The sequence below is a fragment of the Coffea eugenioides genome, chromosome 2, assembly GCF_003713205.1.
Source record: "Coffea eugenioides isolate CCC68of chromosome 2, Ceug_1.0, whole genome shotgun sequence".
NCBI lineage: Eukaryota > Viridiplantae > Streptophyta > Magnoliopsida > Gentianales > Rubiaceae > Coffea > Coffea eugenioides.
In genome coordinates, this window is record NC_040036.1 from 54,878,731 (window position 1) to 54,884,822 (window position 6,092).

General features: G+C 37.4%; 1 long non-coding RNA gene across 2 annotated transcripts; it reads right to left on the minus strand.

Annotated features, from left to right (window-relative positions):
• Positions 1 to 2,077: 2,077 nt before the first annotated feature.
• On the minus strand, positions 2,078 to 5,484 carry LOC113764100. Of its 2 annotated transcripts, none has more exons than XR_003467474.1 (2): positions 4,999 to 5,484; positions 2,078 to 2,388 (listed from the first exon to the last, which is right to left on the minus strand). It is a non-coding gene; the product is annotated as an uncharacterized LOC113764100 (long non-coding RNA). The 2 variants fall into 2 exon arrangements; XR_003467475.1 differs by lacking the exon at positions 4,999 to 5,484 and adding an exon at positions 2,942 to 3,001.
• Positions 5,485 to 6,092: the final 608 nt, after the last annotated feature.

Here is a 6,092-nt window from a genome sequence, read left to right on the forward strand (position 1 = left end):
AAGAGGGGTAATCCAAGTGATATCCCTAAACGGTCCGAGAAGTCTACCCAACCCCTTAAAATGAGAAAAAGGGTTGGTGGAGTGAAGATGCCTGAAAAACCTGGAGAAACCCCATCAAGCGAAACCCCGCCAAAAGGAAATCAGAGTAGGCGAGGTCAACAAAAGGGAAAATCCCAAACTAGTCAAGCAGTGACTCCTCATATAACTTGTGGATACTGTGGCAAGATTAACCACACCGAGGCCGAGTGCTGGAGAAAGCAAGGAAAATGTCTGAGGTGCGGTAGTACCGAGCATAAGTTTTCGAATTGCCCTAAAACTTCTAAGGAAGAAGGAAATTCTCAACAACCTGCTAAATCCACTGCAAATCAGTCGAGTGCCAGAAGGAGTGATTAATGCTGATGATTGTAAGAGAAATCTAAATAATGGAAACTCTACGAGTAGGGGTGAATCTGACTCCACTCGACAAATAGAGATTGTGATTCTACCCTATCATAGACTGGCACTTTTAAAGGTTGTAATCTTTTGTATAGGGGATGACACCCTTTTGTTATATATTGCGACTTAACACATTTTGATATTGTTGTTTCTCCTTTTCTTTTGAAACGATTCGATGAACTTATTATAATTTAGTGTAACTATTATGATCTTTTATGGCATATGAAAATTTACCTTACTTTTAATTGATTTTAGGGTTTATATGTATATGTAATCTATTGCTCCATGCCTCTAGACCTGTAATAAAATCATGAATGGCGCTTGAGAATAGTTAAGTTCTATAAGTGTGAGTTTTGAAATGGAGAATTAAAAGTGATGAAAATTGGTCACAGGAGGAGAAAGTATTTGGGGGTTTTTTTTTTCATAAATCAGAGTATGAATTTCGAGGACGAAATTCTTTTTAAGGAGGGAAAGATGTGAGGACTCGAATTTTTTTTCTTATTTTAATCTTATTTTAATGGCTTAATTAATTATTTATCCACCCGTTTTCTCCAAATAATTTATTTCAACCATTTTAAACCCAATTACATGGAACTATGGCTTCATTATATTTTTAAAGTGACTTGTTTCAAAATTTAATTTTTGGAAACTCGTTAAGTTAAAATAGTGAATACGCGATTGGGGATTTTAGCTGATTTAGAAATACTATAAGATGGGAAAATTAGAGACTTATACAATGGTCCTACAATAGGTAATTTTATGTTTAAGTACTCAAGTGATAGTTATTAGTACTATCGTTATAAGAAATTCTTGGAAGTTTCACTTTATCGCGCTTAATTTGGAAATACGCGTTTTCACACGAGCGATTTAATTAAGAGACTTTAGACCCTCATTTTGGGACAATTAAGAGTGAATAATAATAGTATGAATATAAGTGCATTAGAGGTTTAGTACACAAGTGAAATAAACTCGAGAGGAATCGAGCCCAAAATGCGCGCGTACACACGCGAGAGAGAGTTGACTTTCGGGTGAATTGTGGCCACACATTTAAGCTTACTTTAGAAGCTTTATTTCAGCACTACACTCTCTCTCTTTCCCTCTCACTTTGGCCGAACCATCAGCTGCAAAAACAACTCAAAGTTTCTCAAATTTTCATTTCCAAATCTTGCACAAACCATCACCAAATTCAACCAAAATTGAACTACACTTAGCTTAATACTTGGAGATCACATTAAGCTACAAAGGAGAGCTGCAAACCACGGTTTTCTTGGCCAAGAGAAGGACCGAAATTTCTGCTTAGCTCATCAACAAACATAAGTGACGATCAACCCTTGAAATCTTGGTTTATGGAAGTTGATTTATACTTATGAGCTTAGATATTCATGTGCTCAAATTGGTAGATTAATGGTGTATAGTTAGTATAAACTTCAAGGAGTGCATGGATGTAAAGTTTTCAATTATGCCCCTGTTATGATCGTGCCTCTTTTTGCGGAATTTTGAGGTTTTAATGGCTTGTATATGATGTTTATATGTTGTATATGTGGCGGCCCCACTTCTCCCTAAGGCGAACCATAGGGTTGGCGGGTCGCCTGCCTAGCTCTCGCTAGGACTCACGCACTCTAGTAACTAATTTCACCAAATATAAATCGAAAACAAACCTTACTTCTCGAGCAAGTCACGTACTTAAATAATTCATACAATTCAACTTATACAGCCCAAAACACAATTCCAAGTACCAACGAAAACGTCGAGTTTAGTATACTTAAATTCAACTTAATTTACAATTTAAAGTTCTTAATCCAGGGCACAGAAGCACCACAGGATTCATATTCTCCCAAAAATACAAAAATCATCCAAAAGATACTAACGTTTCCAAAAGTACAATTACAAAAGTGGGCATTCAAAATATAACATTTCTGTTCTAGTTCTCCAAGACTTCATGCATTTCAGAACCTGTCAAGGAAAACAATTTGGAAGGGATGAGCCAATAGCTCAGTGGTGCCTCGAAACATGCAATTCACATAAGGCGATTTAACAAGTGCAAATAGACAATTAAGCACTTAACAATTTAAGAAAGCAAAATAACATGACAAGAAAAGGATACGGGGCTCTCAGGAGCCAAAGTCCACGCACTTGATCAGAAAATTTATAGTAGTTGACACTCCGTCAACTTTCACTACCTAAACTCCATGTAGACATTTTCCCTAATCTACACATCTCCTAGCAACGTCTTCCCCCTTATTTTCGGGCCCGACTCCAACACGAATTTTGCAAGCACTTTTACCAAGACGGCAGAGAGGTACCTCCCACTCCAATAGAGCGTGGTACGTGCATCCGTTTGGTTTATTTAGTCGACGAGACCACGCTCCAATCGACATTGCAACACTTGTACTTGTGATATTTCACGCAATCACATAGCATGTAACATTTCATGATATCTCTAGCAAGTACTTTTAACAAGTAGTTCAACTAGCAGTTAAACACGATTCATGCAAGAGACACTCACCTCAAGTGAAGTGTCTAGAATTCCAATCTTTGATCGAGATTGTGCTCTTCACCAACTCCTAGAATCATACAAATAATTCACATAAATTTCCACTTTTGAGTTGGCGAATTTAACTCGAGTCAACTAGCATTTAATTTCACTCAAAAATCCCAAACTAGTATTAATCGTTTTCTCAAAGTGAAATCCACAAATCGAGTGAAATTAAATTTTGAGGTTTCTTTAAAACCCAAAAACTTGCTAAATTCGTCAAATATTCCAACATCCAAGTTCTAGAATCATATAAGCCATTTAACACCAATTTGGTGTCACAAGTTGAGAAAAATCACATTTAAACCATTTAGAGGAATTTTCCCCTCAAATTTTTCCCAAACATATCTTGGGAAATTCCTTTAAGAGGCAATCATATAAACCAAGTAAAACTAGTCGTTAGAATTTCTATAAAATAGAAACTCCTTAAGTTTGCCAAATTCCACGACCAACTTAGTCCAATGATTTTCATGAAGGCAAAAACTTGAGTTTTTAGGAAAATTTCCAGATTTGACAAATTCCTCAAAATAGGGCATTTGGTCTAATAAAATTCAAGGTTATCAACTCAAAGTGGACCTAGTAACAACGGTTAATGCTAGAAAACATTTTCGGGACAACTTTGGTCCACATTTACCCACAATGAAATCCAAACATCAAACCATTTCTAATTTCAAACAAAAATTCTGTTTTGGTATCTTCTTGAAGAATAAGATTTTGGTCCACTTTTTGGACGTAACCTCTACTAGATTTTTGTCCCAAATTGAGCTATACAAACCCCTTAATTAATACACAAATCATTTGAGCTCAAGTTATCGTGAAAACAGTTCACAATTATCATTCAAAGCTGGAAAAATTTCAGGTGCATTCGGTAGCAAGTAGTCCATTTCCCCTTCAATTTATCCAAAATTTTTCAACTACCCAAAAGCTACATTTTCACCCAAACAATACTACCCATATAGGTTAACATGTATACAGCCCAAGTAGTTCAAAAATTTGTCAAAATTGACCCCCAAAATTCAACTAAAATCTGAAAAATTTCCAGAATCTTTGTACAGCATATACCTTCCTTTTCCTTCAATTCCTCAACATCATTTCAACTACGAAAGTGGTGCATTTTCGCTCAAATGACCATAGACATTCAGCTTAACATTTACACAATCCATGAAGCTCAATTTCTTGTCAAGAATCAGATCAAAAACTCGAACACAAACTGGGAAAATTTGGACAGTTTGGTTCAACAGCAGAGCAGTTTTCGTTTTTTGGTCACATCTCATTCAATTCAACTTAGATTTGAGCATGGTTGGAAACTACACTCATAGGGATACAATTTTTCAGAAGAAATCGTTTTAAAATTCTACTCATAACTAGCTCGAAATCTGGCAACAAAGCGCAGCTCATATCCTGGCTTCCAGTGAACCAGTGGAGCAGGACAGGTGACTTTAAAAGACTGCCACGGTTCACTCAGGTGGAACCAGGACGTGAATTTTACACCGTTGGAAAGCTGGAAGAGTCTAGTTTCTAATGGCGCTAACGGCACTCAATTTCGACGTCGGAGGGCAGAGTTATGATCGAAACAAAATGGCTGCCTGAGCCATACGGGAAAAATTTCCAGATTTTGCTGGTTTTGGAATTCATCACCTTTGGTCAACCAAACCTCAATATCTTTCAATGAAACTTTACACACAAATCCAAAAACACATAAACATCAAATACAAGCCGTTAAAACCTCAGAATTTCGCATGAAAAAGGTCGGTCTTGGCAGGGACAGAATCGGAACCTTTTGCTTCAAGAGCTCAATGAAGTTTCTAGCAATAATGCACCTTTAATCTACTTCCTTAAGCACTAATTCAACAATAAAACCATCATCACAAAACACACATATAAACACATAAAACACCTCTAGCTTCATCAATCATTAGCTTAGAGGTTCAGCAACCCAACAAGTTTTACCAACGCAAGTTAACATTTCAAGAACCACAAGCTGCAAAATCTGAAATTTTTGGCTAAGGTGCTAAGCTGGAGTTTGTTACCTTCAAGTGGGTTGTTTACTAGCTAAATGTATTGTCTAGTTCCTCAAGTTGCTCCTAGAACCACAGAGGATCAGCCGGCTCCCTTGCTCTCTGTTTCCCTCTCGATCTGGCCAGTCACCGCAGCAGCACAGCAGCGACTGAAGATGAAGAGGGCTGGGGTTCTGGGGTTTTTGGTGAGCTTGAGGTGGTTCTGTGATTGGTGGAAGGAAGAAATAGGAAGCTGGTTTTTCTCCTTCACCTTGGTCCGAACAACCCAGCAGTAGTAGCAGCGGCAGGAGCAGCGAGAGTAGCAGCAGCAACAACGATCCTCTCCTTCCTCTTGCTCGATCTGGACAGCAGCAAGAAGTGGAGGTGGAAGCTGAAAATGGAAGCTTGAAGACTGGGTGTGAGTGGCTGAAGATGAGAGGCTGTTGGAGCTTGGAAGGCAGCGGTTTCTGCTTCTTCTTGCAGCAGAGGAGCGGAAGTTTAGAGGGGTAAGAAAAGGGTGGTAGCTGGTGACAAGATGGGAGGAAAATTGGGGTAGTCTAGGGAGTAGTCTAATTGACTTTTTGGCATGCTAATAATGGTGGGAAATTTTTGAATTGAATCGCGTTTACGCACCAGAATTTTATCTACTGGTAGGAATTCCCCATTTAACATATCCTCAGCTTAGTTGTACATTTTTATAACCTCTACATATCCCACATTTCAACTTAGGGCTACATTGCGCGTCAGTGCGCAAAAATTTACCCTAACGCTTAGTTGAACACGAACCGTCAAATAAATTTTTAAAAATTCATGTAAATTAAAATATAACATTTTTATAAGTGAAAACGTCATTAATAATATAAATACATATTATTTAATAATTTCAACATTTAAATAATATTTTGATTTTAATTTTCAAAAATTAATGAAATTTTGAGATCCTCACAGTATAGATGGTGTATAAAGTTTCATTGAAAAATATTGAGGTTTGGTTGGTCAAATAGATTAATCTCACAAAGTTAGCAAACCTGGAAAAATTTTCTCGTAATGCTCAGACAGCTTTCTTGATTCATCCATAACTCTGTGCTCCGATGTTGAAATCAAGTGCCGTCAGTGGCATTTGAAAC